The sequence below is a fragment of the Leptodactylus fuscus genome, chromosome 2 (genome assembly GCF_031893055.1).
Source record: "Leptodactylus fuscus isolate aLepFus1 chromosome 2, aLepFus1.hap2, whole genome shotgun sequence".
Taxonomy (NCBI): Eukaryota; Metazoa; Chordata; class Amphibia; order Anura; family Leptodactylidae; genus Leptodactylus; species Leptodactylus fuscus.
Window position 1 is genome coordinate 214,721,951 of NC_134266.1, and position 25,399 is coordinate 214,747,349.

Here is a 25,399-nt window from a genome sequence, read left to right on the forward strand (position 1 = left end):
GCTGGTAGGGGATCCGGGCTATAAATATAACGGGCTCAGTTACGTATTGCCGTGGAACTACAGGTCACAGCATGCCCTAAAGTTAAGTGCATTGATATAAGAGACTCTGTTATAGGGATGGAGAGATATGTGCTCTGTAGATGTTATAGGAATAAGAGGCAATAGTTTTGTAAAGGCTTTTTTCCCATGAACATAACTATATTTACCTTTCTAGACAGTTAAAGTTAAAATTTTGCAAATTCTTTAATTTCTTATATTTGCAAAAATGTTTTTTATAGACTTTCCCTAATCATCTCAGTGATGAGAGTCTTAGAATAAAGAAATTTCTGACAAGTCCCAGCCCATAGAATGTTCCTGCATCCATGGTCATATCCATTGGTAACTGACAACAGATATCACCACTAAGATGGTGAGAAGAAATCTCTAAAACTCTGCAAAATGCTTTGTTATTTATATTTACAAAAATGTTTAACTATGAGTAATCTACAAATGTAATTTTAGTTATGTTCATAGCAAACTCCTTTAGGAAAAAACCTGAAGGAAATTGGTATGGATATGGGAGGGGGCACCCAGCATCTTCCAAAGACAGCACTATACCTGTCTATAGGTTGTATCTTACATTGCAGTTCATCTCTACTACAGTGAATAGGGGTTGAGCTGTTTTAATAAGAAAAAGAAAGTCTCCTATTACAGATAATGTCCTTCAATCAGGATGTAGAAATATGAAATGACAGCGTAGACCTATAATAAGTACAGATAGCTTTACCTAGAATGGTCTGTGACCATCACTTCATCAGCTCGAAGACAGATATTTTCCTTGATACAGAGGCTTTAGGTGACCATTTACATTAGATGAACGCTGGCCGCATCCTCTGTTCTGGCAGGACCAGCCAACCATCTAACGTGAATGACCAGTCTCCTCTTAAAGGCAAATTAGGGGTTGGTTAGTTGGACTTCAATATGGCCTTTAGTTCACAAGGGATATCCCGAAGTGTCTGCTTGTGACTTATTTTTCCGTCCAAAGTTTTATTTCGAACAATTTAATGAAGTTTTGCCAGATGTTTATCTAAGCAGTTCATCCCCAGTATTTATATTATAAGAGAAGCCTTTTATCTTTCTCCCTAGCTCCTAACAGATTGACTATTGCTAAGGAAAATCTGTATTCAGCGTGTATATGCTGTATATGGAGACATTACTGGAGCAGGTGTTCGATTTCCCTGCAGGCTATATAATACAGGGGCAGCGATGTCCATAGTACAAATGCCAGATGTGATGCACAGAGGTATCTGGTTCTTTAGCAGCAGGTTGCTGGGAAGCTGAGCAGCCTGCCTCAGAAAGTATGGAGCCATGTATAGTGTTCAGATAGTTCAGATGCTGAATATGGATTTTCCTCAGCAACAATCATTTGAGGAGCTAGAGAGCAAGTTCAGAGGCAATTTATAATATCCAGTGGCTGAATTGACTAAAGAAGTATATTGCTAAACTTATTTATTCATTCTTCTTATATAGTGTGTGGGAGGATAGGCTCAGTGGTAGCAGCAGCAGACCCAGACAGTCAGAGATGAACACAAAAATTAAGGTGCAAACAGGTTTTACCCTGTACATTTATTTTGCAAAATGGCAAAACAAAATAAGCCTTAAAGGGGTTGTCCCATCACAAGTATCCTATCTACAGTGGGGCAAAAAAGTATTTAGTCAGTCACCAATAGTGCAAGTTCCACCACTTAAAAAGATGAGAGGCGTCTGTAATTTACATCATAGGTAGACCTCAACTATGAGAGACAAAATGTGAAAACAAATCCAGAAAATCACATTGTCTGATTTTGTAAGAATTTATTTGCAAATTATGGTGGAAAATAAGTATTTGGTCAGTAACAAAATTTCATCTCAATACTTTGTTATATATCCTTTGTTGGCAATGACAGAGGTCAAACGTTTTCTGTAAGTCTTCACAAGGTTGGCACACACTGTTGTTGGTATGTTGGCCCATTCCTCCATGCAGATCTCCTCTAGAGCAGTGATGTTTTGGGGCTGTCACTTGGCAACACGGACTCCCTCCAAAGGTTTTCTATAGGGTTGAGATCTGGAGACTGGCTAGGCCACTCCAGGACCTTGAAATGCTTCTTACAAAGCCACTCCTTCGTTGCCCTGGCGGTGTGCTTTGGATCATTGTCATGTTGAAAGACCCAGCCACGTTTCATCTTCAATGCCCTTGCTGATGTTTCCACCCCCATGCTTTACAGTAGGTATGGTGTTTGATGGATGCAACTCAGTATTCTTTTTCCTCCAAACACGAAAAGTTGTGTTTCTACCAAACAGTTCCAGTTTGGTTTCATCAGACCATATGACATTCTCCCAATACTCTTCTGGATCATCCAAATGCTCTCTAGCAAACTTCAGACGGGCCCGGACATGTACTGACTTAAGCAGTGGGACACGTCTGGCACTGCAGGATCTGAGTCCCTGGCGGCGTAGTGTGTTACTGATGGTAGGCTTTGTTACATTGGTCCCAGCTCTCTGCAGTTCATTCACTAGGTCCCCCCGCGTTGTTCTGGGATTTTTGCTCACCGTTCTTGTGATAATTTTGACCCCACGGGGTGAGATTTTGCGTGGAGCCCCAGATCGAGGGAGATTATCAGTGGTCTTATATGTCTTCCATTTTCTAATTATTGCTCCCACAGTTGATTTCTTCAATCCAAGCTGGTTGCCTATTGCAGATTCAGTCTTCCCAGCCTTTTGTAGGGCTACAATTTTGTTTCTGGTGTCCTTTGACAGCTCTTTGGTCTTCACCATAGTGGAGTTTGGAGTCTGACTGTTTGAGGGTGTGCACAGGTGTCTTTTTATACTGATAAGTTTAAACAGGTGCCATTACTACAGGTAATGAGTGGAGGAAAGAGGAGACTCTTAAAGAAGAAGTTACAGGTCTGTGAGAGGCAGAAATCTTGATTGCTTGTAGGTGACCAAATACTTACAGTATTTTCCACCATAATTTGCAAAAAAATTCTTACAAAATCAGACAATGTGATTTTCTGGATTTGTTTTCTCATTTTGTCTCTCATAGTTGAGGTCTACCTATGATGTAAATTACAGACGCCTCTCATCTTTTTAAGTGGTGGAACTTGCACTATTGGTGACTGACTAAATACTTTTTTGCCCCACTGTATACTGCTTGTTAATGTGGATGTAAGACTTTTCCTAAATACACTGCTTCAGCAAAACTGCTTCGTTTGTGCACTTACTTTATTCAATTCATTGTTGACACAGCCCTTGACTTATCTGCTCAAAAGTCAAGTGATGTATCTGCTGCTCTCAGGGGGGAGGGAGGAGGGGCTAAGTGCACGGGAGCCAGCCTGTGTATCTAGCTATTCCTGTGTCTGCACCACATGACCTAGCTTCCTGCTCTCAGATAGAGGAGAGGAGATGCTTTCATTTCTGAACTCGTCTTCTGTTCTCCCAGTTATCAGGCTAGCTAATTCAATTGTGTTCAATATGGCAGGTACAGGCAGTCTCTGTATGTAACACAGAATGGAGTTGCTCCTGCCTGTACTTCATAGTCCAATATTGAGGACCTTTGATGACATCACAGGCCCTTCAGCCACCCCATAGGATCATGCTATGTGGTGGGCAGAGCTATACGCTAATTTGGGAGCAGAGCTAAATAGCAGGTCGCATGTAAAACCCCGCCCACCAAATGATGAAAGAAACCAGGAAGAAAGAAGATTTTACAGCAGTGAAGACTGGTGAGTATGCAACGTGGGAATACACCTTTAACTTCAGTCAAAACAATAACATAAATTCTGCTCGTCTGAGCTACTAACTATACAGCAAATGCCCTAATTGTACAAAGTGAAATGATTGAACTCCAGGGTCTCTTCAGACTCCAGAATATAAGTGGAAGACCAGGGGAAACATAACAAACCATTTCATTTACCTTCCGTCATCTCTCCTGGACATCCTCACTATGTCCGGCATACCATTTTGATCTTTACAGCACATTTGTCCAATAACCATCTTTCTGAGTTGCCTGGAGCTCTGTGATCGAAATTCTTGAAATTTTTTGGATCAACTAGCCTTCATGGCTTAAATAAATGGGGGACTCTCATTTCTCATTACTTATAGAATGGTTCTTGCCCTAATGTGGATGAGCATAGTAGCAGATATGAGAAGGTGACAGGCAGAGGCTATTTTATTTTGCTCATTTTTTGTGCCTGACATGAAAATTTACTTATTTTGCTGTTTTTTTGTTTGTTTTTGTTTTTTAACCACTTCAGTACCGGGCCAATTTGTGGTCCAGGACCAGACAACATTTTAGGTTTATTTTGTATGTGCGGTTTAGAGGGCTGTGACATTTTTCTCATACGTCTCATTCAACTAATTTCTGCATCTTTTTTCGGGGACACAGAGGTCTTTATTTTTATGTTGTTTTTATTTTCAAATATGGTTTAATTTTTTTATATCCAGGAACGTATAACCAAAATAGGACGGAAATTATATCTGGTTTTCACTTTTCTTTTTTTTTTTTTTTTTATTTAATAACACAAAGTACCACTGAAAAACCTTAGAAAATAATTTTTCCTCTCCATTACGGTAATTTTTATTTTATATGGTGTCATCAGGGATGGGGCTATAACCTTTAATAATGGCATTGTATTGGTGTATTATTTTACTTATTTTTTAAATTATTTTATTTACATTTTTTTAAAAACTTTTTTATTAATTTTTTTTTTTTTTTTTTTTTCAGATGGTGTCCTCCCCATAAGGTCATAACAGACTTTTGGGGACATCTGATCACTTTTTTCTTTGTCAGGGAGACTGAATTCTCTTATAACTGGGGCTGGTACATTTACCCCCAGTTGCAGGAGGAATACAGCTTCCTGCATGCTGTATACACAGTATAAAGAGCTGATCTGGGTCCTGTAGGATCCAGCAACTCTTGGAAGACACTTAGCCCGGCGGATCACGTGACCGCCGGGTCAGAGGGTGGCCGCATCATGGCAGTGCCCATAGCTGTGTATACAGCGCTCATTGAGCGCTGTATACACAGTGATCAAGAAGGAAGGGACGGGAATAAACCTTCCCTGCCATCTCTCTGGGAGCTCCGGCTGAAGTTACAGCCGGCTCCCAGTTTCAGCAATAGCTGTGTTCTGACAGGACGTACCGGCACGTCCTGTCAGAACAAGGCAACCACTTCCCGGACATATACAGTCTAATAGCGGTCTGGAAGTGGTTGAATAAACCTGTTTTGCTACAGTTTTGTGTCCCTGTCTCTGACTAGTTGGGTCCGCACCATTGCTGTTACCGAGCTACCTTCCCCACACTGAATAGGGTGATACTATATGGATCTGTGTACCAATCCTACCTCTACACAACACAACTCTTGGTCTCAAACACATTATGAAGCATGAAATCCCCCCAAATAACACTTGACAAGACATACCTGCATTGAAAAATGTGTTAAACAAACCAGAATGTTTTTTATTTGAGATTCTTCAAAGTTGTCCCCATTTGCTTTGATGACAGCCTTGTACACTTGTGGCATTCTTTCAATCAGCTTCATTAGGTAGTCACCTAGAATGACTACCTAATGAAGCTGATTGAAAGAATGCCACAAGTGTACAAGGCTGTCATCAAAGCAAATGGGGACAAATTTGAAGAATCTAAAATAAAAAACATTTCGGTTTGTTTAAAGGGGCTCTATCACTGGGAAAAGTCATTTTTAACTAATCACATGCTTGCATAGCCTATAGAAAGTCTACTTCACACTTACCTGTAGTATGTAGATTGCCTCAGTGGTCTCTGAATAAGTCCGTTTTTTTGATATGCTAATGAGTAGAGATGAGCGAACACCAAAATGTTCGAGGTTCGAAATCCGATTCGAACAGTCGCTTAGTGTTCGACTGTTCGAACGGGTTTCGAACCCCATTATAGTCTATGGGGAACATATACTCGTTAAGGGGGAATCCCAAATCCGTCTCTGGAGGGTCACCAAGTCCACTATGACACCCCAGGAAATGATACCAACACCCTGGAATGACACTGGGACAGCAGGGGAAGCATGTCTGGGGGCATATAAATCACTTTATTACATGGAAATCCCTGTCAGCTTGCGATTGTCGCAAGCTAACTTTTTCCCATAGGAATGCATTGGCCAGCGCTGATTGGCCAAATTCCGTACTTTGGCCAATCAGCGCTGGCTCTGCTGGAGGAGGCGGAGTCTAAGATCGCTCCACACCAGTCTCCATTCTGGTCCAACCTTAGACTCCGCCTCCTCCAGCAGAGCCAGCGCTGATTGGCCGAATTCCGTACTCTGGCCAATCAGTGCTGGCCAATGCATTCTATTGGCGTGATGAAGCAGTGCTGAATGTGTGTGCTTAGCTCAACTACGCCGGTGGAGTAGTTGAGCTAAGCACACAGATTCAGCTCTGCTTCAATCAGCACTGGCCAATGCATTCTATTGGCGTGATGAAGCAGTGCTGAATGTGTGTGTTTAGCTCAACTACACCGGTGGAGTAGTTGAGCTAAGCACACAGATTCAGCTCTGCTTCAATCAGTGCTGGCCAATGCATTCTATTAACTTGATGAAGCCGAGTGTGCACAAGGGTTCAAGCACACCCTCGGCTCTGATGTAGCAGAGCCGAGGGTGCACAAGGGTTCAAGCGCACCCTTGGCTCTGATGTAGCAGAGCCGAGGGTGCACAAGGGTTCAAGTGCATCCTCGGCTCTGCTACATCAGAGCCGAGGATGCACTTGAACCCTTGTGCACCCTCGGCTCTGCTACATCAGAGCCAAGGGTGCGCTTGAACCCTTGTGCACCCTCGGCTCTGCTACATCAGAGCCGAGGGTGTGCTTGAACCCTTGTGCACACTCGGCTTCATCAAGCTAATAGAATGCATTGGCCAGCGCTGATTGAAGCAGAGCTGAATCTGTGTGCTTAGCTCAACTACTCCACCGGCGTAGTTGAGCTAAACACACACATTCAGCACTGCTTCATCTCGCCAATAGAATGCATTAGCCAGTGCTGATTGGCCGGAGTACGGAATTCGGCCAATCAGCGCTGGCTCGGCTGGAGGAGGCGGAGTCTAAGATCGGACCAGAATGGAGACTGGGGTGGAGCGATCTTAGACTCCGCCTCCTCCAGCAGAGCCAGCGCTGATTGGCCAAATTCCATACTCTGGCCAATGCATTCTATTGGCGAGATGAAGCAGTGCTGAATGTGTGTGCTTAGCTCAACTACGCTGGTGGAGTAGTTGAGCTAAGCACACAGATTCAGCTCTGCTTCAATCAGCGCTGGCCAATGCATTCTATTAGCTTGATGAAGCCAAGTGTGCACAAGGGTTCAAACGCACCCTCGACTCTGATGTAGCAGAGCCGAGGTTGCACAAGGGTTCAAGCGCACCCTCAACTCTGATGTAGCAGAGCCGAGGGTGCACAAGGGTTCAAGCGCACCCTCGGCTCTGATGTAGCAGAGCCGAGGGTCCACTTGAACCCTTGTGCACCCTCGGCTCTGCTACATCAGAGCCAAGGGTGCACTTGAACCCTTGTGCACACTTGGCTCTGCTACATCAGAGCCAAGGGTGCACTTGAACCCTTGTGCACACTCTGCTTCATCAAGCTAATAGAATGCATTGGCCAGCGCTGATTGAAGCAGAGCTGAATCTGTGTGCTTAGCTCAACTACTCCACCGGCGTAGTTGAGCTAAACACACACATTCAGCACTGCTTCATCACGCCAATAGAATGCATTGGCCAGCACTGATTGAAGCAGAGCTGAATTTGTGTGCTTAGCTCAACTACTCCACCGGCGTAGTTGAGCTAAGCACACACATTCAGCACTGCTTCATCACGCCAATAGAATGCATTGGCCAGCGCTGATTCGCCAGAGTACGGAATTCGGCCAATCAGCGCTGGCTCTGCTGGAGGAGGCGGAGTCTAAGGTCGGACCAGAATGGAGACTGGTGTGGAGCAATCTTAGACTCCGCCTCCTCCAGCAGAGCCAGCGCTAATTGGCCAAAGTATGGAATTCGGCCAATCAGCGCTGGCCAATGCATTCCTATGGGAAAAAGTTTATCTCACAAAAATCACAATTACACACCCGATAGAGCCCCAAAAAGTTATTTTTAATAACATTCCCCCCTAAATAAAGGTTATCCCTAGCTATCCCTGCCTGTACAGCTATCCCTGTCTTATAGTCACAAAGTTCACATTCTCATATGACCCGGATTTGAAATCCACTATTCGTCTAAAATGGAGGTCACCTGATTTCAGCAGCCAATGACTTTTTCCGATTTTTTTCAATGCCCCCGTTGTCGTAGTTCCTGTCCCACCTCCCCTGCACCGTTATTGGTGCAAAAAAGGCGCCAGGGAAGGTGGGAGGGGAATCGAATTTTGGCGCACTTTACCACGCGGTGTTTGATTCGATTCGAACATGGCGAACACCCTGATATCCGATCGAACATGTGTTCGATAGAACACTGTTCGCTCATCTCTACTAATGAGCTTCCAGCCAGCACAGGAAGTTCCCAGCAGCCTCCTCTCTCCTATTATCTTCTATGTGAGTGAAGGAAACAGGAAGCTGAGTCATCAGCAGCAGCAGCAGTCTCCCATAGGAAACAATAAGAGAGGTGTGCACGATCTATCGTTCACCAGTCTAATTAGCATATGAATAAAAACGGACTTATTCAGAAACCACTGAGGGAATTTACATACTAAAGGTAGGTGTGAAATAGACTTTCTAAAGGCTATGCAAAGGTGTGATTAGTTAAAAATGACTTTTCCTAGTGATAGAGCCCATTTAACACATTTTTCTTTATTATTTATATCCATATGTGTTTCTTCATAGTTTTCAACACTTCAGTATGAATTTACAAGGTAGGAAAAAAAAACAAGAAAAACTATGAAATGAAAAGGTTTGTCCAAACTTTTAACTGGCACGGTACGAATAAAAGTTGCAAGTATTTGATGTCTGCCTGTGAAAATGACAGTAACAGGTCTATAAAGAAACTAAAGACCAATAACATGATGTATGATGTGTCAGATACAGGTGTATAAACATCAGCTACATATAAATAGCCTAGAGAACGTACATCATGAACGGCGCTACCACCCCTCATATGGTTAAAACATGTACCTGTCTCCAGTGACAGCATATTCTGTACTGCTCTTGAGATCTTCAGGAAGAGGTTATGGGGTTACATCACTGTATGAAACAGCCAGGTTTATTGCTTTATTTTTGCAATATTTTCAGACAAAAAAGAATTTTAAAATATCTCCACTCACATAACCATAAAGACCTTAGAAATTCCCAAGTCCCTTAAGTGCTTTATTCAGACTGCAAACCGGCATTTGTTGAAGCTCCCAATTTTTTTATCTGGCTATTTTTATGTTTATTTTTACAGTTTGGTCTATTCATGGACTTTGCCCAGCAGGATAACTTAAGTCTATGCTTTCTAAGTATTATGGTAAAATGCGCATCATTATTGTAGACAATATTATTATAAAATCTATACAAAAACATCTATCACAATCCTATATGTTCACTTGACCTAAGATGAATACTAGAGGTTAAGGCATTCTTTATTCAAGGAACATTTTTCATACTTGTAGCAATTTGATGCCGTCTGTGCAAACTAACCAGTTACAGTCCGAAATTCTAATTTTTTCCTGAAACATCTCTGTTCATTAAATAGGTCAGCTCATTCATCCATTCATCCATCCATTCATCCATTTATACGTCATATAAGGGCTTATGGATGTCACACAAAAGGCCCCTCACTCTGATCAGAAAAAGCCCTTCTCATTTTCCATGTAGTACTATATTTTCCTGTATGAACAGTCTGAGCTTACAACTTTAACATCTTATCAATGAAGCTGGGTCAAAGGCAATCAGCTGAGTACTATGCTGGCTTCAATATAAAGGGATTATCATGGTCTCTTGCAGTGCTGGAGTCTTACTTTGAATCTGGCCAAGGACAACTTCTTCATGGAGTTTGGATGTTCTCCCCATGTTTGCGTGAGTTTCCTCCAGGTACTCTGCTGTCCTCCCACACTCCAAAGACTAAGGCTGGGTTCACACTACCGCTGTTATCCACCCCAAGGTTTTCGTCCTAAACCCAGAGGAAACTGGACAGGGGACGGCTTGCCGGCGGTCAGCTTTAACACCCATTCATTTGAATGGGTTTTTGAAGGTGACCACTGGTGTCCGTATGTGGCTTCGTCTGGAAACCGTTTTTTCTTTGCACAGATACAAAGTGCTACATGCAGGACTTGAATGGATTTTAAAGCTGACTGCCGGCAAGCCATCCCCTGTCTAGTTTCCCTGGGGTTTGCAATGGAGACCCCAAGACGAACAGTGGCAGTAGTGTGAACGCCACTATACTGATAGAGAATTTAGATTGTGAGCCTTCTATGGAAAAGTCACTGTAAATGTCTGTAAATCGCTGCAGAATATGATGGCGCTATATAAGTAAGCAAAGTAACTAAATAACTAAATAAATAAACACATACATGGTGAGTGTCTGTATTCTGAGTCAAGTAAGACAGCTTATCTCCCCTGAAAACAATAGGATCAGATATGTATACCTTAAAATGTCTGATGTATCTTTGAGGAAAGTCACCCACATGCACATCAAATAGCTGTCCTGCTGAAATTGGTGGTGTTGTCCAGCAGTGACGTAACTAGGAATGGCGGGGCCCTGTGGCAAAATATTGACATGGGCTCCCCCCCCACACCGACACAGACGCCGAAGACCTCGACCAACCCCCTCCTACGCATTCCTGCACGTTCTATTATGCCCCATAGTGGCCCCTTTACACAGTATTATCCCCCATAGTGGCCCCTGCACACAGTATTATCCCCCATAGTGGCCCCTGCAAACAGTATTATCCTCAATAGTGGCCCCTGCACACAGTATTATCCCCAACAGTGGCCCCTGCACTCAGTAGTATGCTCCACTGTGGACACCCTTAAACAATTATTATACTCTGGGGTCTTTTCAGACCCCAGAGTATAATAATCGGAGACCCAGGGGAACATAAAAAAACTACTGTTTCTTACCTGTCCCCCGGCTCCTACGCTGTCGGCCTCCACTGCCGTCCTTCTTCAATGACGTCGGACGTCACATGACCCGGGACGCAGGCCGGGTTCATATGACGTCAGAGACGTCAGTCAACTAGGAAGGAGGCCTGGCAGGATCGTGGTGAGGTAAGTAACAGTATTTTTTATGTTTCTTACCTCTCCCGGTCCGCCGATCATTATACTCAGGGGTCTGAAAAGACCCCCAAGTATAATGATAGCAGCGGTAGCGGTTGTCACCGGGCCCCTAATGTCCCGGGCCCTGCGGCAGCTGCCTCTGCTGCTATGGTGGTAGATACGCCACTGTTGTCCAGCATTACTCTTACTCATGTATGGGCACCTTAACAGATGAACTCCAGTAGAAAACAAGGAGTTATAAGAAGCAGAGAGAAGATAACATTAGGCTACAAATGAAAAATTAACTAATCAAACTAAACATCCTGAGGTATATGGCTAAGACAGTATTCCCAAGTCCCATCATTATATGGAAGCGAGTCTATTTGAGTAAGCAAAAAAATTGTTATATTGTATATACTTACCATTTAAATTCTTCACCATTGCTATGCCACCAGCAGCATAGCTCCTCATCTTGTCTTGTCATTGCAGTAAAATAACTATTTGTCCAATATGAACAGAGTTGTGATAATCCTTAGCGTTATTGCTGCTCTGACCAGTCATTGGATTGGCTGCCATGGGCACATGAAAATGGGCAAAATCATCCCACAATGACAGAAACAAACAGTGTGGGACCCCGTTACTTAGAATAATCTTTCCCAGATTGGTAGAGGTTAGAAAACCCCTGTAATATCTCTTCCTACTGCTACAGTCAGTGGTGTAACTAAAGTCTTGTGAACCTGCTGCAAATTTTTGTCCAGGGCCCCCTACCTCATCCCTACAGCAAATTCTTGACAGTGATAGTTATAGGAGCTAAGGAGTTTAATGAACCTCAGTGTGGTTAGGGGAATCTGTGGGTCTCCTTGGCTTATGCGCCATATGGAAGATGCAATCTGAATACTGATGCCAGTGTTATGGGCCCCCTAAGGCTCCTGGGCCCCGATGCGAATGCACCCTCAGTACCCCTTCAAGTTACGCCCCTGGCTACAGTTTATACAGTCAACTTCATTTGCCATTAACCTATTTTAAAAGCCATCACAGTTTGGATATCAAAAGAGGTTCCTGGGCTAAAATATTGAAGAATTGTTCTTAGGACACACAGGAATCCCACAGATCAGCCAATTTGCAGACCATGTGACTTCATGTTCATTGGTCATCTGACCTGACTGAGTTCAGTCCCATTTAAGTGAATGTGGCTGAGCGTCAATCCTTAGTACAAGTGCTATGCACATATAGCAATATTCTTGATAAGGATTGAAGAGGCCGAAGAAGTGAATACTCAGATCCCACCAATGATCTAATATTGATGACCTATTGTAAGAATCTGATGACCCCTTTAAATGTATATCTTTTTCATTCTCATTTAATGTGGAATTTTTGTATGTTTCTTGTAGGCATATTGTTGGTGGCTCTGGCACTGCAATTGCAGAAAACTTCAGCCCTACAAAGACGTGGCTATTGTGAGTTTAATAACAAATTGCTTGTTATTATATTATTATTATTATTATTATTATTATTAATAATAATAATAATAATATAGTAGTTGCTTTTCACCAAAGTTACATAACATTTTTGCCTGCCATACCAGAAATGTTACTTCTCTGCATGAATCTCTTAGATTTCCTGAATTTTTGGTGTACCTCGGACTTTTGACATTTGGATTCCATTAAAATAGCACAGTTAATTTTCTTATCTTATGTACATATTTAAGCTTGGTGTTTTTCCAGTTACCAAACCCATATTATCATATGTCAACATTTGGTCAAATTTCAAATTCATTAGAATTCTTGAATCTACATGGATCTCTATCATATATAACCATAATGTTGTCTGACTCATTGCCAACCACCCATCTATTGATTCACTAATTCTAACCTATGGAATATACCATTAGATGCATAACAACATACAGATCTAATCTTACACCTTTTAGCATTGCTCTGTAAATGTACAATTCATTATATGCAGTCATGGATGAAATAGTCTTCCTAAAATAAAACAAAACCAACAATGCATTAAAGCATTAACATTTTATAAATATAACCAGACTGGTGGAAAATAAGCTTACCCATCAGCCACCGTCCAGCAATAAGATAGGATAATGTAGTATAGCAGAGTGACAAGAGCAGTGTAGTAGAAAGGCTTAAGAAAAGACAAAAGAAAATTTTGTATTGCTTAAGAATCTGTTTGTGTAGTTACATATTTTTCAGTATGTCTTTGGAGTGTGGGAGGAAACCCATGCAAACACAGGGAGAACATACAAACTCCTTGCAAATGTTGTTCCTGGCAGGATTCGAATCCAAGACTCCGGCGCTGCAAGGTTAACCACTGAGCCACCATGCTGCCTTAGTTACATATTTTTATAAAGCTTAAGAGTCTCAGATTTGATATCTCAGGGGTCATCAGCCTAGTCTCGCAGACCTTATTCTAGTTATAAGCCAGTATGATCGTTTCAGCATGTTCCACTGAATTTAGTGTATTCTCTCTTTAGCCCTCTTCACCCACATAGGCACATCCCTCATGTCTCCCATTATGTGCTATAAACCAAGCCCACGTACCATGCAAACCAAGTAATGACCTGGAAGGACAGTAACCTCATATTAAAGATTCTGCAGAAATCATCAACTCTCTCTCTCACTTCCTATGTTGATATGGGGCACTATGTTCCATATGATCCTCAAACACAAAGGGCCAAGTTTCTTTTGTGAACAAGCATCTACACTTATCGCTAGAATTCAGATCTTCCCCAAGAAGCCATGCATCCTGGTTACCCATCCTCCCTGATGTGGTTGTTTATGGCCTTTTTAAATATCCTAGAATACCTACTGATAACACTCCTTTTATCGCGCTATATGGAAATGGCACTCCGAATGTTCCATATAACTACCATTTATTGGACAGAATTCTGCTTCGGCTCTGGAGTTCCTCACAAGGACACAATCCATTGACTGTGATCATGTATTTCTAACTACAAAACTAAACACAAGAAATAGAGGGCACAATCTGAAATTAGTTGGGTGGAAGATCCAAAGCAATGTCAGGAAATATTATTTCACTTTAAGAGTAGCCGAGGATTGGAACAAAGTTGGGAAATCTATAGTAAGTGAATGTCTGCATGCCTGGGATAAATACAGGTCTTTCTTAAGATAGATTTAAAATAATATAAAAGAACACACCAGATGGACCATGGGATCTTTTTCTGCTATCAATTGTGGGATAGTCCAAACATTTCTGCCTGCTGTCAAAGACTTTACTCAGGTCAAATCTACAATTTCCATGCCCTTCAATATACCCTGGCGTCTATTTGGCTGAATAGATCCTAAAAATATTGTTTTGATTAGGAGCATAAATTTCCTACAGATACTGTAAGGTCCCTGCTGCAACCCTAAAAGCAATTTACAATTATAGAAAGTCCTGCATGTCTCTTCCTGAAAGATGTTCCTGGGCAAATTGTCCTATTTGTTTAAAATTGACAGGGTGGAATCACCATCCAAAGAAAACTGAAAAATTATTTTTGATATAGGAAAACATCATAACCAACCTGTTACTTGTAAAATAAAAGGAAAATAATAATCCACTCTCCATATAAAACTTTACAAAGTATCAAGAACTAATATGCCTGTGTAATATTTTCCATGGCACCTACATTTGACGCTTCCATGGACTTATGGACATTCCGGTATTAAATTTTAGAATATTGTCGAAACGCTGTTTTACTTCAAAAGTTAAGTGTCTTCTCATCTATTTCAGCCGTCTTATAGACCATAGTACACTCTACTCCACTCCAACTGGTCCAAACCTACAACAAATCCTTGGACACTATAATAATGCTTGGAAATACTTGGAAACTATGATCTCTCTATGTGGTTTGACTTGCAGGTATCTCCTGTCTGTTTGACCCTTGCTATGCTCCCCTTGAACCGCACAACCTTAATGCCAGGGTGAGGGGTCAGTTCTGGATTAAAGATCAAGCATACTTTAAAAAACATACACCTACACAATGGCACTGATACACTAGTAAGTCATTGTGCTTTATGATCAAATATGTCCCACAAATAACCATAGGGCATAATTGTCAGGATCTGAGGTATATATAAAATGGTTGCAACTGTGGTTGTGCTTTTGAGTGGTGTTTGTCCTCGGATTTGAGCCGGTGTTCTGTGGACGATTCTCTTTGGCACTGAGCTGTTGGGATAGTGTTTGGGTTTTTGCCTCAGTGTCTTCTTGAGCTTGCTTTGTGTCTCGGTGGATGCAAGCTCTTGTGTGTGTTTTTGTCATCAACCTATTAGATCTTTCCGTATTAGGTTGACTGCTGGCTTCAGTCTTCGCCAGTTTTCAGCTAGGATTCTTGGTCTAGTCTAGAAGGAGAGTTTTGTTGGAGTGGTTTCTGGCTTCTGGAGCTGTTTTGGGTTCCAGGTTTGTTTTGCCCCTGTCCTGTGATACTTTTCCTCACTACGCCACTCCTCCTCTCCTCAATTCTTGTTGTGTGTTTAGTGGTCGTGCTGCACCTGTTAGTTCTCCAGCACGTTCCATGCTAGGTTGTACTGTTTGCAGCTGCACTTTTCCTTTCGCTAGGGGGTGACTGCCTTTGGTTTTCCAGTCCATAACCTCTTTCAGCTCTCATCCTACCTGTCTGTAGGGCTTCGCGTTTAGAAAGCCAGTAGTTGTCGGGGCCGAGCTTATCTCAGGAACAGCTGACCAACACCCTCAGGCAGGGCCTAGATAGCCGTCGTAGCGCCAGGGAGGGTTTTCCTACCCTGTTTCCCTAGTAGTGCAATCGTCATTCAGTACCACGGTTGTCGGGCATCTTCATAACCGTGACAATAGTAGAACAAGAAATGACCGACACTGCGCCTTGCAACGAACACCGGAATTAGGAATCTGCGTCTTTTTGTCAGTGGTGTGCTCAGCATTCAAGCATAAGTGTCCACAGTACTTGTATGAACATATAATAACAGAATAATACATAATATATATCATGTTTGTGTTGGGATCTGTATCCCCTTTGTTTTTGCTTGCTCTACTATATAATGCACTTTAATATAGCTATGCATCTTAATGGTTGCATGTAGAGATGAGCAAGTATATTTGATCGAATACCTCCCCTGCATAGTTTTTGGTGTAAAAAAAAGGCGTCAGGGAAGGTAGGAGGGGAATCGAATATTTACTGCATGGTATTCGACCGAGTACACAAATAACTATGCAAAGAGAGGTATTCGATCGAATACTACTCGCTCATCTCTAGCTGCATCTTACGTATATTGACATGTATATTTTCTTGAGGCTATTTATGTGGGATATTGATCTACATTTTAGGGGTCATTCTGTCTTGGGTTTGCAGTGATTTATATGTGCATTACTTTGTAAATGAATAGGGATGATATATATGTTGTATTATTGGGTGTGCTGTGATTTATTTTTTGCTACGTGGAGATATGACATTAGAAGTAATGAGTGCTTTTGGTAAAAAAGAAAATATTTAATAAAAACATTTATATGAAAAAAAATGAGCAGTAAAAAGAGCAGAACAATAGCCTATAAAATACAGGTCTGACACCAGATTTTCTTCAAGCAGTTTTATGATATAACTTGTAACACACATCCTGGGTTTTTCTCTCTAATCACTCGAGACTGCTTTAATAAAGTCCAGGCATGTTCTATCGATTCTCATTCACCTTCTGTGATCTGTGAAGCTGTGCAGATAAAAGCTCTTGGTCCTGGTCTCAGCCTGCGGTGAGCGGTCAACTCTAAAAAGACAGGGACAGTTTTGATGTCTTATAAGATAAAAACAGGCATTATAACAAATAACAAGTCGTAACTAACCTGTGGATGGCTTCAAACTTTTGGCAATAAGGGCAAACAGAAGAAAGTATTATGTAATGGACTAACTGCTAAGTTACAATAGTATACTGGTACAATATTGGTTTTAATAATTTTCACCACACTAACAAATAATAAACTATAACTATGATGCATATCCATTTTATTATTATTATTATTATTATTATTTATTTATTTATTTATTTATATAGCACCATTAATTCCATTGGTCCTTTTATCATGAAATACTAGGGATAGACAAAGATGTGCTACCTGGATAAAAGTGTGTAACTTACAACCTACCATCTAGCCACAAGATATATGATAAGTATGGGATTGGGACTCTCACCAAGTATGAGAATGGGGATCTTGTGTATGAATGGAGCAGACATTGAGCATGTGCTTTGCCACTCCATTCAAATTCTATGGGACTTCCGAAGATAGTCAAGTGCTGTACTGCTATAACCACTGCTAACACAATCATGTAATTTCCATAGACAAGCACTAGCATGAATCTCAGTGACTTATAAAGTGGTACTATATTAAGATGCCAACTTACTAAGGCTTGGCTCACATCTGTGCCCGGTCTCCATATGGGGATTCTGTTGCCCTCTCTGCAGTTTTTGCCCTTTTCAAGCAGAAACCGAATGAAAACCACACGGACCCCATTCTAGTTTATGGGGTTCGCGGGTTTCCTAAGGTAACCATTTTTTTATGCGGATTAGGTTTCCGTTCGGAGATGTGAACCAAGCCTAATAACTCCATTTGTGAATTATATATAGTTCAGTCAACCATACCTTTGCTTTAAAATATTGGGTCACCCACACTTACAGAACTCAGGTGCCCAGATTTCACGTGCCTAGCTCATAAATCCATCCAAACTACTTCTGTGAAACCTCAGCACAACCTGCAACACTCACTGACAAGTGTTAGCTGAAGCAAATGAGCTTTGTGATGAATGTAATGCAGAAATATCTCATTGACATATACGAAGTTCACATTTCAGCTACAGTATATTGAACTCCTCTATGATGAATTATAATGATGACTTGTTGTATCTCTTCTTCTACAATTACGTATTCCTTCTACATTAAAACAAACACATTTTTCCTTTTTTGGCCACGGGCTTCATGGAGTTTTGGTAGAGCTATTGCTCGAATTTAACTATCAAAATGGCATCTGCAGTCCAAAGATTGTATACAGTTCAACATTGGACTGCAGCTGCGGATTCAGAGTTAAAATGAATCACTAGCACTACAAAAACTCTCCATGTAGCTCATGCCTAAGAATATATAGCTTTCTGATAAATGGAAAGCGAATGATCAAGCATAGACTGTCACCACTGCTCTATTAGAAAGTAAAGGTGTATAGAGGGACCCGTAATTCCACCCCAGGTACGCACTTCTACTGTATATTAACTGGCAATTATAATGAAGAACGTAAAAGAGCAGCTCTAACAAAATCTATTTCAGCTTACAAAGGTTTATAGGAAAATCCGCAGTGTAATTCTCCCGAGACCCATATAGTGCAGGTGCAATATACAGAGTATAATTAAGAAAGTAATTGCAATGACTGCGTCCTACTTTCTATATACTAAATCACGTGTAAAAGTGTCCAGAAAGGCGGCCGCCCTCTGAATCCTGACCTTACTTGTCCTATGCCATGAATGCAAGTTAAGGGTTTGTATGTAAATATCACGTTGCTAATCCATATTATGGGCTTGATAATAGCAAATCCCATCTCTAATCTATACACTGATGAAGCTGTTAAACTAAATCACAAGCAATGAACAAAACCATCTCCTCCTCAGCACAAGGAAATCAGATGTCCATTATCTGATGTACTGTAACGTAGCAACCAAAGAGCTTTGTGTCTCATCCAGAAAGCAACCGCTCGCTACATAAACATGCCAATTACCCAGTATTTAACGGGTGGTAGTACTTGGCCGTCTGTAGTGCGTTTCCAGTGTATCGAGAAATACGTATCATCAGAATTTGTTAATATTTGCTACTGAGGCAATAATATATTTAAGGTGTTTACCAAGGCACTTTTCTTTCCCATAGAGACCAATGTTTAAAAAAATAATTTCATGGAGATTTATGACTTATCATTATGCACAAACAAAACAAGCTGACAAGGCTAATCATAAAGTTCCAAGGCACGCAACCCATAAATAATCTGGCCCCGAGACATAGTTAGAAAGAACTTAAAAGGAAGCTAATATGGGTTATAGTTGTGTTATGTGTCATTTATTTCTGCCAAAGAAATGAAAAAAAATAAAAATAAAGTGATTTATCTGTGAAATACACTTTAGGGGATAATTTGATTAACGTTAATGATAGTGGTACTTATTAAAATGAATAAAAACTAAAAACTAACAGATGTTTGGAAAACAAAGAAAGTAAAAGTATAAAACTAAAAGTTATACTAATCTCTAACCAGCGGCATAACTTAAGGTTCCCAGATCCTGGCACAAATGCCCTGCTTTGTCCATCGTCTTTGACGTCCTCATTTGATCATCAGCTACCGTATATACTCGAGTATAAGCCAACCCGAATATAAGCCGAGGCCCCTAATTTTACCACAAAAAACTGGGAAAACTTATTGACTTGAGTATAAGCCGAGGGGGGGAAATGCAGCAGCTACTGGAAAATTTTAAAAATTAAAATGGTCGGAGTTTTTGGTAGCAGTAGGTGCTGGGAAAGGGGAGGGGGTGTTTTGGTTGTCTGTCTGCCCCTTCCCTGAGCTTGAGAACTGGGTTTTTTCTTCCCCCACTTGTAATTCAGTCTGGCTGAATATAGGGTATCTGCAGTGCTCCTATTAACCCCTTCCCAACAGAACAGGAGCACTGCAGATACCCTATATTCAGTAGAGCGGGCAGTGTCAGACACAGGATACCTAATATGTATGTGTTTCGCAGTAATTCTATGGGCCCAGGCCACTATCGAGATTTGGCTGTGTTCCAAAAGCTTCCCATCATTCTCACCACGTCAATGTCCCAGTACAGTACTTATCCTCCCTTTTTAAGCCATAACTTCTTCCACAGAATCACTATTCGACTATATGCAGACCTACTTTTTGGCATTAAAAGATTCATTGTCTCCTTTCTGACAGTGAAAGGCTGTGTATCATACATTTTAATCCTGGTGTTTCACTGATGTGCATCAGAAGGAAGGGTAATACATTTACAAAGCACACACTTCCAGTCATCAAAGCAAATCAGAAAGGAGATCAAAGAAGTTTAATCAGTCGTAGTATAGTATAGTTATAGCTACATCGTTGCTTTCAACCTAAACAGAACACCCTGAAATCAAGAAAATGCTCATATGAGATGTGGTTATGAGAACATCAATAGTAGATGTATTTTTAGGAATCCTGTTCTTTTATTCTCTGATAGCTACATTATATGGATTACTGTGTTGCCAAATGTCCTGACCACTTCACCATCATTTGCATCTATTTGCATGTTCTAATGCAACCATAATGAAAATGAAGGAACTTAGAAAATCTGCGTCTAAAACTCCTACGAATAATAGTGTCTCTCCATGGTAACAAACTACAAACTCTATGTAGTCTGATCCTGTTTTTACAGTATATAGCCGGCAATCTGTACCCTAAATCTAGCTAACTAACTGTATGTAAGAAAAAAAAAAATGGGACAGATGGGAATATGACTTCAAGATCAGAATACACAGGGTTTGACAGTCCGCACATCCCTGCGAAATATGTATTCACTCCACTATGGTAAAAGGTATTCCAAATATCAACATACTTAAAAGGGTTCTGGGATAGTAATGGGTGTTCTTTATAAGGCCAGACTATTAGTAGGCTTGTATACTAAAAATGAGTGAACTGATTTATAAGGAGTCGTATTTGACCCAAATTTTTGAAGTTTCAAACTTCACCAAATCTGAGACTTTTGAGATTTGTTTGGATGGATCGCTTAAAATGGCCATCGCCAAAAGAGGAGAAGTGTAAAGAAGGATCACATGACTTCTAGGTCTATGTGGCCTTCTCCAAAGGACACAAATGTCATCATATATATCAGGATATTAGAGCACAATAAATACGTTGTCATTTGGTGGAGATAGAGCAAACATAGGAGAGGGTCAGAACTTAGCCAGAAGACAGAGAAAAATCATAGAATAAATACAGACAGATAATAGTGTGAGGATTAGTGCATGACAAGAGAATAGATAGATTTAGTTCATGACAGATGTTAGGGAGTGATCTAGGAGTTGGGACAGCCACCATTACTGTCATCACAATTTTCATATACAAATATAAATCCAGGTGAAGTCACAATTAAGTGACGACACCATTAATTTCAGTAAATCCGCATATTTAACATCTACCCAATGATGTCACTATTTCTTATGAATGTGTGTTTACACATATAGCATCCATGAACAAACTTGCTGTATTAAACCCACTGTAGTCATCAGGCTACCCTATCCAAAATCCAGTTGGTGGGGCATTTACCCAGCTCCCCTGCAAACAGCTCACTTCGCAGTGGAAGCTGCAGCCAGTCAGTCATTTCACCTGCAGCAGGTACTGCTGGGTAAATGTGTCAGTCACTACATTGGCTGCCTATTCATTATAGAATACAATGTAAATTTATCACCCTCATCCACAAGGCTCTCCATAATGCTGCACCTCCCTACATTTCCTCCCTCATCTCTGTCTACCACCCAACCCGTGCTCTCCGCTCACTCAATGACCTAATACTTACATCCTCTATTATCAGAACCTCCCACAATCGTATATAAGACTTCTTCCAAATTGCACCACTTCTCTGGAATGCTCTATCCTGTACAATCAGATTGACTCCCAAATTCTATAGCTTCAAGCGCAAACTAAAGACACATCTTTTCACAGGCCTATCATAATTCCTAATGTAAACCCTTCTGTACCATAATTAGAATCCCTAAAACAAACCCTCCTCTGTTCCCGCTTCCACCTTACCCCACACGATATGATGCCATTTCAGGCTACACCATTGTGCCTGATATACTGGTGAAAGTGCGGCCATTTTCCTAAGTGAAAAGTAGCCTTTGCTAGGCTGAAAACATTCAGAGCACACTCCTGTCATCTTTGCACCGTTGGCTGACGGAGGAAGACTAGGGGGATAAAGTGGCATTTGATGTCACTGTCCCACCCGAGGCTTGAGGGTGAAGTTCAGTGTATCCCATTCCTTCAGCATGGATGGTGTGAAGGGAAGTGTAAAATAGAGGAAATGGAGAGTGATCCTTACAGTTGGGGGCAGCAATGTCATGCCAAATAACACACTGGCACACATGGCTGACTTTATGTTGGGTTGCTTTTCAAGAGACAAAGGCATACTTCACATCATGGAGAGCAAACAATACTGGATTTTTGCAAGCCTCGAACCCCGGTATAAGTAAAAAATCTGGTCCTTTGTTCTAGTAGGGGAAAGGAAAAATTGATCGGCACAAGCAACTGGTGCAGAGTATGATGGAAATGTTTCCGGAAACCCTCTCAGGCGGCAGAGAGGAGATTTCCCCCATGAGGCTAACAACTGCCATCTGGTCCACAACCATCAGCGGAACACTCTCCAAGGTTTGGTACATGTTAATGCCCCCCGGGCACACACCATTACAACCTGGATTAAGCGTATATAGGGTATATAGGCTGACAATTTCAGTGTATCCCACTTAGTTTTGGTGGGGTACACACTGTTGAAACCAGGATTAAGCATATATAGGGTATGTAGGCTGACAATTTCAGTGTATTCCACTTAGTTTGGGGGGGGATACACACCGGTGAACCCTGGATTAAGCGTATATAGGCTGACAATTTCAGTGTATCCCACTTAGTTTATTCCACACTGTGGAAAGCTGGGTTGAGCAGATGTAGCCTGGCTTAATTGCTGTGTATCCCACTTTGGCTTTTGTGGGTACACAAAGCTGGATTGAGCTTCTCCCTTTAGTGTAGCTCTTAAAAGAGCTGTTGTGGTTCTTCTTCTTTTGATTTCCTGCCTAGCAGAATCTAAAACCTATCTAGCCCTCAGCAGATGTCTCTCTCTAACTAAGTGCAAGCTGCAAATGAATTGGAGATGATGCCGCCTGTTCTTTTGAATCAGAGGTCACATGTCCTCGGCAGCCAATGGCTTTTTCCTAGTTTTTTTCATGGCCTCCATTGTCGTAGCTCCTGTCCCACCTCCCCTCCGCTATTATTGGTGCAGAAAAAGCACCAGGAAAGGTGGGAGGGGAATTGAATTTTAAGTGCATTTGCCACACGGTGTTCGTATCGAATCGAACATGGAGAACAGCGTGATGTCCGATAGGACATCTACTCCATAGAACGCTGTTCGTTCATCTCTACTGGTGACGGCTCATACAGTTTTATGTGTGTGTGTAATGACAGTAACCTCTATTACAAAACTGTCTGACCACTGTATAAGCAATGCTACATCCGATGCCGCCCCTGCTACCTCTGGTGTCACCCCCTCTATCTCGTAGGTTGTAAGCTCTTGCAAGCAGGGCCCTCAGTCCCATTGTGTGAAATGACTATTGCTTCGTAATGTATCTTTTTTGTCTGTACTTGAAGCCTACAAATTGTACAGCGCTGTGGAATATGTTGGCGCTATATAAATAAAATGATGATGATGATTATTATTATTACATACTGACCATTCAGTGAAGTCTGCCAGAATAGAAGTCACTGGTAGTTGATGGCCCCACTCTATTATGTCCATATTGACAGTGTTGTCTTCAAGAGATAACCCCTTTAAAGATATATCTGGATTAAATGTGTAGGCACAAGAAAATTCAAGTATGAACATGCGTCAAACCACTCGAAGCCAGATTCTTATCCAGAACATATAGTAAGTATTGGGTCAAATTTGTTTGACAAACCCCCAGCTAAATGGGCCTTTTAGTTCCACATAAACAGGTGAACCCAATAACACTACAATGGGATGCTCAAAATGTGAAGAACTAAAAGGAGCTGTTGAAGCTTAAAGCGAATCTATCATTGGCTCAAGCGATTTTTAACTAAGCATATATTTGCATAGCCTTTAGAAGGGCTATTCCACACATACCTTTTGTTTATTAATCCTCTCTGCCATTTTTGAATTAGCTTGCTTTTAATTATATGCTAATTAGCCACCTCGGAGCACTCTGGAAGTTCACTGAGCACTGTGTGATATGTGTAAAGAGGGGGAGGTGAGAGTAGGGAGGCTGCTGCTGATAACTCATCAGCCTTTCCTGCTCTCACCTCCCCCTGTTTACACATATCACATAGTGCTCAGTGAACTTCCGGGTGCACCTTGGTGGCTAATTAGCATATCAATAAAAGCAGGCTAATTCAAAAATGGCTGGGAGAATTAATAAGTAAAAGGTATGTGTGGAATAGCCTTTCTAAAGGCTATGCAAATATATATTTAGTTGAAAATCACTATAGCCATGATAGATTCCCTTTAATCCTTTGTAGAATCCCTTTCTTTAATGTACATGGCTCTTCTCTCCATTGCAATCTACCATGGAATTCCGGCTGGGAAACACAATGGCTGAACCAATGTGCTAGCACAAATAAATATTAACGGATATATACCATTTATATCTCAGCAAATATAAGATTATAGCTAAAAATACAAACAAAAATGCATAAAACATTTACAAACTGCTGGAAATTCCATTCAAATCCCGTTTCACATCACAACTCTATGTGATGTAAAGAATAAAGTGATTTCTCTTGGATAGTTCTGCTTTATTCTGCAATATACTTCCAGCACAGAAGAAGTTATCTGTAGGTAACATATTGAACTGAATATGTTAATATTTAAGCACATTATGCATTTGAAAACAGGAAATTGTAGGAAAAGAATACAGGCATGCCTCTATCACCAATGTAATGAAATCCAATTAGGTAGTAGTGTCATCCTGCAAAATCCAGTATGATGTGCTAACATGACAGTCTGAAGAAAATGAAATGCCGTCTATTTTTCAGGTTGAGCAAGTTGTTTTTTTTTTGGGGGGGGGGGGGGGGGTTTAAGAACTGTTAACCAGATTAACAGAGATTGTGAGAAAAATGTATCACCTCTGTAGCGCCTCCTTGATTATTTGTATAGGTCAGAATTTTGTAAGTATCAAATTCTACATTGTAACGATTTACTCTTGAATTTTGATGGGATGACTCATGGACTAATTTACATGGGAGTATTCAGTCTCTGAATTATGTCGGCTCTATTACCTGTCTGAACACTGTCCAGGGAACCCTCTCACAGAATTCGTCATCTATGATGCTGTGAGCTCACTGTGTGACTACGGTCTGGCACTGAACACAGTTAGAAAACGGGTTAGAAGTCCAACGGTTAGACAGCGACTCAAGGGATCACAGATGACTAGGATGTAGAAAGACTGAGGTCTCAGACA